This window comes from Brassica napus, chromosome C6, assembly GCF_020379485.1.
Source record: "Brassica napus cultivar Da-Ae chromosome C6, Da-Ae, whole genome shotgun sequence".
NCBI lineage: Eukaryota > Viridiplantae > Streptophyta > Magnoliopsida > Brassicales > Brassicaceae > Brassica > Brassica napus.
Window position 1 is genome coordinate 22,820,004 of NC_063449.1, and position 13,454 is coordinate 22,833,457.

The 13,454-nt window shown below is 41.7% G+C and overlaps 1 non-coding gene across 1 annotated transcript; it reads right to left on the bottom strand.

The window, feature by feature from the left end:
- Positions 1-2,870: 2,870 nt before the first annotated feature.
- Positions 2,871-2,977, bottom strand: LOC125589397. The gene has a single exon (XR_007325590.1). It is a non-coding gene; the product is annotated as a small nucleolar RNA R71 (small nucleolar RNA).
- Between the last annotated feature and the right edge of the window lie 10,477 nt (positions 2,978-13,454).

The following is a 13,454-nucleotide window of genomic DNA, read 5'->3' on the forward strand; positions in this document are numbered from 1 at the left end:
ACAGTAGTCATGAATAGATAGATCGCCGATGACCATTGTACGAAGCTCGTTTTCAAGTTGAAGGGCACAAGCTTCCTTGTTGTCGCGGAAGAGGCTTTCGATGGAGAGCCATAGATCGTGAGCCGTAGCGTTCTTCTTGAGAATAGTGTCGATGATGGAGTCGGATATGGTTCCATAGATCCACATCTTGACCAAGCCATCGCGCTCCTTCCATTCCTTTTCTGTTTCGGGAGTCGGGGTAGAGGAGCCATCGAGGTGTTGAACGACACCAAAGCTGACACAATGGGTCTCAAAGAGCTCACGCCATTTGTCATAGTTGATCTTGCTCATATCAAGGGTGATGGGGATGTAGGCCTTGATTTGAGAGATCCCGTAGGGCTTATCGTTGGCGGTTAAAGCAGCCATGACAGAGAGGAAGAAGAAGAAGAGAGGAAGAGATGGATGGAGAGAGAAGAGAACGAGAAGAGAAAGAGAGCGGAGGTTTGGATCGATCGCTTAGCTTGGGGGCTAGGTAAAAGCGTCTGATACCATGTTAGTTGGTAAACTCCGTGAGTATATTCATTAGTAATGAGAGGAATATATAGGATACAATAGAAGGGTCTAGAGAGTATCTAAGTGTATCACAAAGATATTTACATATCTAATCATATATTCTAACATTTATATCATGCGATATATATATGGAGCCGATATAGTCACCCTGTGCATGATAGTATTAATTATTTGTATCTCAGCGTTGTTTGTCTCAACATAGCTCGGGAAATTTTGGGCCTCAGTGATATTTTGTGGGTGATATTCCGTGTTTTTAACGGTTTTAAACTCGTTTTGGAGCAATTAAATGGTCGGTTTTAATTAATGTTTTGGTCTATTTGATGCGTTTTGGTGTTCTTAAGTGTAATATGCAGGTTACTAGATAGCTTGAAAGAAAAGAACGCATTCGGGATTTATTCAGAAGCAAGATGGACCGAACAATGGACCGAATGAAGTATTGATCGCACAGAGCATTAGATCGACCGATCCGGGATATGTGGATCGACCGATCCTAGGCTTTCATACACGAGATCGACCGATCCGGGCCATGTGGATCGACCGATCTCAGGCGCTACGGGCTCCACACGCACACACGAGCTTTTCACTCCTTTTTACCCACTCCCCTCAATAATTCACAAAAGAACTGGACCTTTGAGACTCAGAAAAGACCAGGGGCGACCAAGGAGGAGATTTACAAGTTCTAGAGAGAAGATTTGAGTGTTTTGTACTTGTTTTGGTGTGATTTGTGAAGATTTGTAAAGGAGTTCATCTCAAAACCATTTGGAGAAGATCTTCTGAACCTTTACTCTGTTTTAATACAATCTTATCATGTTTTCTTCATCAAAATCGTTTTGTTCTTGCTTAGTTATGTGTGAGTAGTCATCTAGTTGGGTTTAGGGGTTCTCATAGGGGATTTCTTGATGTTTTGATCCATAAAACGTGTGTAGACTAAGGGATTACGTTTTGGTTCTTCATCTAATGGATTTCTTACTGCTTGAACTGAATTGATCACTTAGTTCATGATTTCAGATTGTTTGATGCACCGAAAGTGATTGTTTGAACTTCCGAAAATACTTTAGATGAGCAAAGTGTCCTTAACCCTCGGAAGTTGATGTTATTGCGCTTTGTGAACATATTGAACCTGTTCTTAATGCTTGTTTAGAAATTGAAACTCAGCGGAAGTTAGTGTGGAGATTTCTATAACATAGAGAATTAGCGCTACGGAAGTAGGTTAATTCTAATATCGTGTTTGAGTTCTAGACGGTTCTTAATATATCCCTGTGTCTGCCATTAATTGTATCTTGATTAAAAAGAAATCCCTGAGAATTCCCAATGCCCAACGTTTGTTTTAAAATAGTTTTCAAATCGTTTAAATCATCTTTTTACATGCTTGTTTATGCTTTGTGACACTAGAGAAAATTAAACAAAAACCATCAAAAATATATCTTGATTCGCTGTAGCTATTAACTTGTCTGCAACTCTACGTGTGATCATCGGTCCCTGTGGATTCGATCCCGTATTACTACTGCGTACTTTACTGTGCACTTGCAGTTAGATAATCGGGTTAAAACTCGAGACATCAAGTTTTTGGCGCCGTTGCCGGGGACCATTTGGTCACCCTAGAGTTAATGATCAGTTTAAGACTATAGCATTTTCTTTATTTTGTCTAATGTTTCTGTCTTTCTCTTTTTGTTTGTGTTTTCAGGTGAATGAGCGGATTTCATACTAGAAGCAAAGGATCATCGAATTTAATACCTTTGGAGTTAGAGCTCGGCCGCCTAGAGAGACAAGTGAAAAAGAAAAGACTTGAGTCCGCTGAAGAGGTTGAAATGGCTGAACACCAAGAAGACCAATTTCAGGACAACCCGCAAAATCCAATTCCTGTAAATGAACGAGAAGGCAACAATGCTGGTGATAATCAGCAGGCTGGTGTAGCTGCAAGACAACAGGCTGGAGACTATGGCATGCCTAGGATGACGCTTGCACATTATGATACACCAGATGCATTCTATGCCGATCGTTCTGGGATTCGCCCACCTCCCATTGAGAGAAGAGACTTTGAGATCAAGACTGGTCTCATTAATTTGGTGGAGAAAAATCCGTTTCATGGAAACCCGTCTGAGGACCCGATGTATCACTTGGAGCATTTTGAGCGAGTCTGTGACACCAGCAGACATAATGGAGTTCCTCAAGGCGCTTTGAAATGCAGGTTGTTCCCGTTTTCCTTAGCTGATAAAGCTATCAGATGGTTAAAGTCCATCCCTCCAGGATCTCTTACTACATGGGAAGAGACAAGAGCTGCTTTTCTACAGCATTTCTTCACCAAGTCAAGGTCCACATATCTGAGAAGCAGAATTGGAAGCTTTCAGCAGCTTGATTCAGAAAGCTTTCATGAGGCTTGGGAGCGTTTCAAGGAGTACACACAGGACTGCCCTCACCATGGTTACACTGATGTGAGCTTGCTGAACATTTTCTATAATGGAGTTCATGAAGAGAGTCAAGATGCCATGGACACAGCAAGTAATGGTGATTTCATGACCAAGACTGTTGAAGAAGCTTACACCTTGCTGAACAACCTGTCATCCAGCAAAGCAAACCGCAAGTCAAGGTTTGACACCAGCCAGAAGGGTGTTGGTTATGAATCCAAGAAGATAGATGAGCTGAATGCCAAGATTGAGATGCTTCTCAAGAGAGATCAGAAATCTGTGAAATTTGTGGAGGAGCAAGGCTATCGTTCCTCACAAGAAACTGTTGGTGATGATTCAGATGATATGCAAGCTGATGTGAACTACATTGGTGGTCAAGGAAACTACAACAGAGGCTACAATCAGAACCTTGGATGGAATCAAAATCAGCAAAATAATCTGTCTTACCGGAGCAACAATGTGGAGAATCCACAACATCAGTCCTACCCTCAGGCAGGAAACAGGCAGAACCAGAATCAGAACCAGAGTGTGTTCAACCAAGGATTTCAGAACAGAAATCAATATCAGGGGAACAACTCGGGCAACTCAGGATTTCAGCAAAGGCAGCAGTACAACAACTATCAGAATCAAGGGAATGCCTCTTCGTCACAACCTTCTCAGGATAACGAAATTAAGAAGATGCTGCAAATGGTGCTAGAAGGTCAGAAGAATAGCACTGCAGAGATAAACACCAAGGTGGATAACATGTATGGAGAGCTTAATGGGAAGTTCGAAGCTTTGAACACCCATTTGAAAGTTTTGGAAAAGCAAGTTGCTCAAACCGCCTCCAGCAGCAGAACAGCACCTGGATTTCTACCAGGGAAGTCAGAGACGAATCCCAAGGAGTTTGTGAATGCTATAACACTTAGGAGTGGAAAAACGATTGAGGAATCGAAAGAGAAAGAGATCGACCGATCTCAAGAACAGATCGACCGATCCAAGGGAAAGGAGATCGACCGATCCGGTCCATCTGGATCGACCGATCCCGTGTCGACGAAACCAAATTCCTCCGAACCTGAAGAGGTGTATGTGGCGCCTCCTGCTTATGTTCCTAAGGCTCCATACCCATCCAGACCAAGGCAGAAGATCAAAGAACGTGAGTACGAGAAGCTAAAGAACCTTGTTGGGGAGTTACATGTGAGATTGCCATTTGTTGAAGCGGTGAAGATGGTACCTTCTCTTAAAAGGTACATGAAGGAGATTCTTACCGATAAGATGAGCCTAGAGCGGGGTGTGTTGATGCTCAATGAGGAGTGTAGCGCAGTTCTACAAAATGTCATGCCTAAAAAGCGTGAAGATCCCGGAGCATTTGTTCTACCATGCCGCATTGGATCACTTACTTTTGAGAAGAGTCTCTGCGATCTGGGTTCAGGAGTGAGCCTAATGCCTTTCTCTGTCTCTGAGAGGCTAGGCATGACGAACTACAAACCTACAAGGATCTCCTTGGTCCTTGCTGACCGATCAGTGCGAAGACCAGTCGGTGTACTAGAGAACATCCCTGTTGGTGTTGGAAAGGGATACGTGCTTACCGATTTTGTAGTTCTGGAGCTGGAAGAGGAACCTAAAGATCCTCTCATTTTGGGCAGACCGTTTTTAGCTACTGCTGGAGCCATGATTGATGTACAGAATGGGCATATAGACTTACGTCTAGGAGACATGGCGATGAGATACAATGTGGAGAAGGTGCTGAAAAATCCGACTATTGATGGACAGACTTTCTGGGTTGATACATTGACTGAACTGGTGGAGGAAATGGATGAAGAGTTGCACACTGATGATCCTCTACAAGTCGCATTGACCCAAAAGGAGAGTGAGTTCGGGTTCATGAACCAAGAAGTGGTTGGATTTTCTGAGATTTTGGATTCAGCCTCACCGATTGAGAAGCATGTCGCCTATGTCAGCCTTGAAGACTCAGGCACCGATAAAACCGTCAAACCGTCATCCTCCCAACCAGATTGGAGTGAGGAGAATGCTCCAAAGGTGGAACTTAAAGCCCTCCCAGCTGGGCTGAGGTATGCATTCTTGGGACCGAATTCCACATATCCTGTTATTATTTGTGCTAACCTGAATAATGTGGAGACCGCTTTGCTTCTTTCAAAATTGCGAAAGTATAGAAAAGCATTGGGGTACTCTTTGGATGATATTACAGGTATTTCTCCAGATCTTTGCATGCACAAGATTCACTTGGAGGATGAGTCAAAGACGTCCATAGAGCACCAGCGAAGACTGAATCCCAAACTGATGGAAGTTGTGAAAAAGGAGATTCTAAAGCTGTTGAGTGCAGGGGTGATCTACCCAATTTCAGACAGCACTTGGGTGAGCCCGGTTCATGTGGTTCCTAAGAAGGGTGGCATCACTGTCATCACAAATGAGAAGGATGAGCTGATTCCTACCAGAACAGTCACAGGGCATAGGATGTGCATTGACTACAGGAAGCTAAACTCAGCCACAAGGAAGGACCACTTCCCACTTCCTTTCATTGACCAGATGCTGGAAAGACTAGCCAACCACCCCTACTACTGTTTTCTCGATGGCTACTCCGGGTTCTTTCAGATACCCATTCATCCAGACGACCAAGAGAAGACAACATTCACCTGCCCATACGGTACTTTTGCCTACAGGAGAATGCCCTTCGGATTGTGCAATGCTCCTGCAACTTTCCAGAGATGCATGATGTCGATCTTTACTGATCTTATTGAGGACATTATGGAGGTTTTTATGGACGATTTCTCAGTCTACGGTTCTTCATTTAGCGACTGCCTTGCTAATCTGTGCAAGGTGCTGGAAAGATGTGAGGAGAAGAACTTGGTGTTAAATTGGGAGAAGTGTCATTTCATGGTGAAAGATGGCATTGTTTTGGGTCACAGGATATCAGAGCAGGGTATCGAGGTTGACAAAGCAAAGATTGAAGTTATGACCAGCCTACAGCCTCCCAGGACAGTGAGGGATATTCGGAGTTTTCTGGGACATGCCGGTTTCTACAGGAGGTTTATCAAAGACTTCTCTATGATAGCGAGGCCACTCACCCGTCTGCTGTGCAAAGAAGCGAAGTTTGTTTTTGATGCTGACTGCCTCGCTGCGTTTCAGATTCTCAAGAAGTCTCTAGTCAGTGCTCCCATTGTGCAGCCACCAGATTGGGACTTGCCATTTGAAATAATGTGTGACGCAAGTGATTACGCGATTGGAGCTGTTTTGGGGCAGAGAAAAGACAAGAAACTCCATGTGATCTATTATGCCAGCCGAACGCTTGATGATGCTCAAATCAAGTATGCTACCACTGAGAAGGAGTTGCTGGCAGTAGTTTATGCTTTCGAGAAGTTCAGGTCCTATTTGGTGGGCTCGAAAGTAATTGTGCACACAGATCATGCAGCCTTGAAGTACCTGATGACGAAAAAAGATGCTAAACCGAGACTCTTAAGGTGGATCTTACTCCTACAGGAGTTTGATATTGAGATCAGAGACAAGAGAGGAGCAGAAAATGGAGTGGCAGATCATCTTTCCCGAATGAGAGTGGAAGCTGAAACACCACTGGATGATACATTACCCGAGGAGAATGTCTATGTGATCACCTTGCTGGAGGATGAGTATTTGGATCAGGCTGATTGCTGTGTCATGAGACAAATTCAGGATGATCTCCCATGGTTTGCAGACTTTGCAAACTACCTATGTGCTGGAATTGAACCACCGAACCTGAAGGGGTATGAGAGGAAGAAGTTCATGAGAGATGTGAACCACTACTACTGGGATGATCCCTTCCTCTACAAGAGATGCTCAGATGGTTTATTCAGGAGATGTGTTCTGGAGAATGAGATGCAAGGGATTCTTTTCCACTGCCACAGTTCAGAATACGCAGGCCATTTTGCAACATTCAAGACGGTTTCTAAGGTCCTGCAGGCTGGTTACTGGTGGCCTACACTTTTCAGAGACGCCCATGAGTTTGTCTCAAAGTGTGATGCATGTCAGCGGAAGGGTAACATCAGTAAGAGAAATGAGATGCCCCAAAATTTCATCCTTGAAGTTGAAGTTTTTGATGTATGGGGAATTGATTTTATGGGCCCTTTCCCATCTTCTTATGGAAATGAGTACATCCTGGTTGCGGTTGATTATGTCTCCAAGTGGGTGGAAGCAGTAGCCAGCAAGACAAATGACTCTAGTGTTGTCAAGAAAATGTTCAAGACAGTCATTTTTCCAAGATTCGGGATCCCGAGAGTGGTTATTAGTGATGGAGGCTCTCACTTCATCAACAAGACGTTCGATAAACTGCTGAAGAAACATGGAGTAAAGCATAAGGTAGCTACACCTTATCATCCTCAGACAAGTGGGCAGGTTGAAATATCGAACCGAGAAATCAAGGGGATTTTGGAGAAGGCTGTAGGCAAAACAAGGAAAGACTGGGCTGTGAAGCTTGATGACGCCTTATGGGCGTATAGAACCGCCTACAAGACTCCCTTGGGCACCACTCCTTTTAATCTGGTCTATGGAAAGTCTTGTCACCTACCTGTGGAATTGGAGTACAGTGGTTTTTGGGCAACGAAGTTGATGAACTTCGACATTAAAACCGCAGCAGAAAGGAGGATGGTTCAGTTGAACGAGCTGGACGAGATTCGGTTGAACGCCTATGAGAACACCAAAATCTACAAGGAAAGAACTAAGGCATGGCATGACAGAAAGATAATCCCGAGAGACTTCGCTGCTGGAGACAAAGTCCTTCTGTTCAACTCTAGACTCAAGCTATTTCCTGGAAAGCTTAAGTCTCGTTGGTCCGGACCTTTCACCATCACAGAGGTTAGACCTTATGGAGCTGTTGTCTTGGAAGACAATGGGAGGAAATTCACCGTCAATGGGCAGAGGCTAAAACCTTACTTCACAGATGCAAAACCCGAAGAAGGAACCAACATTCCTTTATCGGAACCCGATCTCGCCTAAGGACAACAAAATAGTCAGGCTCGCGACTTTAAACAAGCGCTGACTGGGAGGCAACCCACATGGTTTGATTTTCTTTCTCTTTTGTGATTATGTTTTCTTGTGTGAATTGATTTTTGGTTGTGTTTTTAGATGATTTTCAGGCATGTATCACGATCAGGCAGAGATCGATCGATCCTAAAGAAACAGAACGGGCGATCCATGTAAGAGATCGGTCGATCCGACACGTATGGATCGGTCGATCTAAGGCGCTCAGGACACATGTGTGACACAGGCGCTCACGACACCGCTGCTGGACCTGAGGCAGCGGAGGACTCTGATGATGATGGAGCCTTGGAGAGGCGCTCCAAGAGGCGTACTGATCGCAACGCCTGATCGGTAATCTCTCTTGGAATTATTTTCACACCGAGACGGTGTGAAGTAAGCCTGGGGGAGGATGCTACTTATGTACCATATTGCTTTTATTTCTTTTATTTTCTTTGTGTTTTAAAAACTCTCTACGTATTTTTCTCAGACCCTGTGATGATTATTAGACTATTTCCTTGTGTGTTGTGCATTACATTTCATATTGACCATTTTTCAGAACTGTTAGCGCAGACAAACCGAGGAACCACTTGACCAAACAACCTCTCCTTAAATCTTTTATCAAGTCTCGGTGAATTGTAATCGACTCAACTATTTTTGACCATTAATGAATTTAATTTCTTTTGACCAGGAATCAACATCAGGAAACGGTACACCATATACACATTCAGGATTTTCTTTACCACATTCTACCACTCTTTAATAATCCTGAATGGCCAGACTCATCAATAGTTTGGTACCTCACCTACACCTTACCCTTTTATTTCATCTCCATGCATTCTTACACACTGATCATATGTGCATACATGTGCAAAAACAATGGAGAGATTAGGGTAGACATGGTTCATCCGACTGCTTAGGTAGGATCGGAACATTTAGGTGGTTAGACACGGACCTGTGTGTCTAGAGGTGTAAATAGAAAAATTGGGTGTTGTAAGTGTGTGATTGCATCGCAGTGTATATATTCGATTTCGGTTTGTATAAGTTTTCCTAAAAAAAAAAAAAAAAAAAAAAAAAAAAAAAAAAAATATGATTCGATCGATTACCACAAAACATTTGCAAGTAATCGGTCCAAAAAAAAAAAAAAAAAAAAAAAAAAAAAATTTATTCATGTTTATATCTCATTCAGTATATTTGATTTAGACATTTTATTTTTATTTTATGTACTAGAGATGATGCTTTGTTTAAATTTGGGGTTAGAGTTTGAGATTTGTTGGGTTTTGATCATTTGAGACTTGAGCAGTTCGAAAACATGGTTATCAATATACTCGGTCTCTCCAGCGATTTTGCATAATGTTTTGCATTTTTTTTGTTATCGCTGATACCCACAAACACTTGAGCCTCACCTAATTAAACACTAAAACAGCCTCCCAAACACCGAGCCCGTTATACCTGATGGAGATATCTTTGGTGGAAAGGTCACGCCCTTTTTAATGAATGTAAAGAGTTGATTACTTGAAACTGAGACTTGCAGGTCTGAAATATGGAAAGGTTTGCGCGGTCTTGGTGGGGATTTGGAATGAATGCCTTGACAGTCTCTGATTTAAGTGGTTAGCGAAATCACAAGGTAAGGTCTACTGAGGGTTAGTGAGCTCCCAAATTTTAATCCTCTTTACTTGAGGACAAGCAAAGATTCAAGTCTGGGGGAGTTGATATTCCGTGTTTTTAACGGTTTTAAACTCGTTTTGGAGCAATTAAATGGTCGGTTTTAATTAATGTTTTGGTCTATTTGATGCGTTTTGGTGTTCTTAAGTGTAATATGCAGGTTACTAGATAGCTTGAAAGAAAAGAACGCATTCGGGATTTATTCAGAAGCAAGATGGACCGAACAATGGACCGAATGAAGTATTGATCGCACAGAGCACTAGATCGACCGATCCGGGATATGTGGATCGACCGATCCTAGGCTTTCATACACGAGATCGACCGATCCGGGCCATGTGGATCGACCGATCTCAGGCGCTACGGGCTCCACACGCACAAACGAGCTTTTCACTCCTTTTTACCCACTCCCCTCAATAATTCACAAAAGAACTCGACCTTTGAGACTCAGAAAAGACCAGGGGCGACCAAGGAGGAGATTTACAAGTTCTAGAGAGAGATTTGAGTGTTTTGTACTTGTTTTGGTGTGATTTGTGAAGATTTGTAAAGGAGTTCATCTCAAAACCATTTGGAGAAGATCTTCTGAACCTTTACTCTGTTTTAATACAATCTTATCATGTTTTCTTCATCAAAATCGTTTTGTTCTTGCTTAGTTATGTGTGAGTAGTCATCTAGTTGGGTTTAGGGGTTCTCATAGGGGATTTCTTGATGTTTTGATCCATAAAACGTGTGTAGACTAAGGGATTACGTTTTGGTTCTTCATCTAATGGATTTCTTACTGCTTGAACTGAATTGATCACTTAGTTCATGATTTCAGATTGTTTGATGCACCGAAAGTGATTGTTTGAACTTCCGAAAATACTTTAGATGAGCAAAGTGTCCTTAACCCTCGGAAGTTGATGTTATTGCGCTTTGTGAACATATTGAACCTGTTCTTAATGCTTGTTTAGAAATTGAAACTCAGCGGAAGTTAGTGTGGAGATTTCTATAACATAGAGAATTAGCGCTACGGAAGTAGGTTAATTCTAATATCGTGTTTGAGTTCTAGACGGTTCTTAATATATCCCTATGTCTGCCATTAATTGTATCCTGATTAAAAAGAAATCCCTGAGAATTCCCAATGCCCAACGTTTGTTTTAAAATAGTTTTCAAATCGTTTAAATCATCTTTTTACATGCTTGTTTATGCTTTGTGACACTAGAGAAAATTAAACAAAAACCATCAAAAATATATCTTGATTCGCTGTAGCTATTAACTTGTCTGCAACTCTACGTGTGATCATCGGTCCCTGTGGATTCGATCCCGTATTACTACTGCGTACTTTACTGTGCACTTGCAGTTAGATAATCGGGTTAAAACTCGAGACATCAGTGGGCCAATCATCTCTGGATTCAGGTTAACGGGATTACAGGGATCATCCTCATGAGTGTGAGTTCTGTGTTGCGGAAAACTGGCTGTTTGAGGATGATAAGGGTTCGGGTCCTCGGGACCTGGCTAGCGGAAGTCCGAGAGCTCGTAAAATCTCTCTTCGCTGTCGGTCAGGTTGTTCCTTGGTCCAGTTAGTCGGAACACGAGCCGGTGTGCTTTCTTGTTCGGGCTGTCTTGCGTAGACGTCGTCCAGCCTGCTGAAACTCAAGTTACGCTAGATGGTTCCAGATCGATGTGTTGTCCCCGATGTTCCTCCAACCTCGAAGTGCACTGATCTAGAGCAAGGGAAGTAAGGAGTACTGAAGTCTCCTCGGTAGGTTCCTTGTTCCCTAGAGGTGGGGCTGTGATCAAATACTTTGGATCGGTTTATCGGGCGTCGAGAGTTTCAGTACGATTTCCCACGAGGTCCTTTTTATTCTCCTCTAGGCGAATGATTACAAGTTAGCTAAGCGAGCTCTTAGCTCAGGGATTTTTGATACCGATGTGAGCATACTTCGCACCTCGGCCATCTCTTCACGGGTATGTGTTATCAGCAAAGGGGGGTGCTGGTCTCGGAGCATGAGTCCAACCGTTGGGGTCTTCTCTGCTTGGCCTATCGTTTTGTCGGGTCCACACATGCGAAGTAGGGCATTCGGGGATTTTGGATTCCAGAATGTTTGAGGGTGGTGATGCTCATTGTGGTAAGCTTGCTCTATTGTTTAATGTCAAGTCGGCTTTTTCAGATTTGGGGAGATCGACGTCGTTGATTCATGGTTCAGTGGAATTGAGAGTGGTGAGTATGTGATTCATAATCATGCTTATGAAGCTTATATCGAATTCTTAGCAAGGAAGTTTTCGTTTATCTTTTCTAATGGCACCAAAATATGGATCCTAAAACCCACACTAGGAATTTGGTAGTATTTTATTTGTAAATTGAGAACAACTTGTTGGAAACAATATCATTAGAACACAACGATATAATCAGACTTAAGTTTACGAAATTGATGTTATATATTGATGTTCAAAGGGTTACAAGATGCATGAATGATAACCGAAACAAAGCTAGACTTAGAACAAAGTAAGTGAACAAGGTCAAAGTGTTTAGGGTGAGAACTCATTTTTATCTCTGATATAGTTTTCAAAACATTGGCTAAGCTCTCACTTAATCATACATAGTAAATTCATATGAAGGTTTGGAAATATTTATTACAGAGTTATGGGAAAATATAGTCTCGAATATCGGTGGGCATTTCAGTTTAGTTACAGGTTCGGTTTGGATTCGTTTCGGTTTAGTTTATCTAGGCCTATGAAAAATTTAACCAAAATCAACCCAAATTAGTTCGGTTTGGTTTGTGTTCAGTTTGGTTTATGTTCGGTATGGTTTTAGTTAACTTTGTTTTGTTTTCGGTTTGGTTTTAGTTCGGTTTTGTTTGTGTTTGTTCAGTTCAATCGAATTGATTTTTTAGTTTACTTCAATTACAAAATATAATTTATAAAAACATAGACAAATCATCATTTGTCACGAAATTATTATCCAATAATTTTATGGTATTATTATTTTCAAATCTAATATAAATATCATAGATATTTTTTTCGGTTTTGATGTTAATGTATGAGATTTATATTCATATCGTTTATTTTATTTTTAGTTGTGTATAGTCTATTCATTTAGAAGTACAATGTATAAATTATATTTAGTATTTTTAGGCTAAATGGTTAAATATATTAGATCTTAATATTATTAGTATATTTAATTAACATAATTAAAACACTTCCATTTTTAAGTTCGGTTCGGTTTAAAAATCAAACCAAACCAAACTATTTGTGTTGATAAAATCTTGAGCAAATGGTTTAGACATATACTTTGATTTGATTTGGTCTTGGATCGATAGGTTTGCTTTGGTTCGATTCGGTTCGGTTTTTTTGTTCATCCCTAGTTTCGAAGTACTCTCATTTAGGGACCAAAAGAACCTGTCCGAGAAGCAATAGTTACAAAAACAACTCTAGTTAAGGCGCAAAGATATTATACCACTTCTCTCTGTTCCATTATATTATATCAATATACGTTTCATAAATATATATATGTAAAGTTGGACCACACTATGAATGAGTCTGCAAGAATGTAAATAGCGAGATCATGAGTGTGAACTGTTTGTACGGGGTTCAGTCGACTAGGTTGAAAGAACTCGAAAGTGGGATGAATAAAGATGTTTTATTAGATCTGACCAAGAGGTTACAAGAGTGACAAAGAGTTAAGGAGACAAGCCGGTGCTCAGGGAGCTAGCCGGAGAGGTACAAAGGGAAGAGAGACAAGCCGGTGCTCAGGGAGCTAGCTTGTGTGTAAAGTGTCGATCCCCCTCTTGTTGTTGCCTCCTCTCCTTTTATAAGCTCCCCGACCTTGTGTGCCCTAATCTGAATGTGTCTCTTGGGCCTTATCCGAGC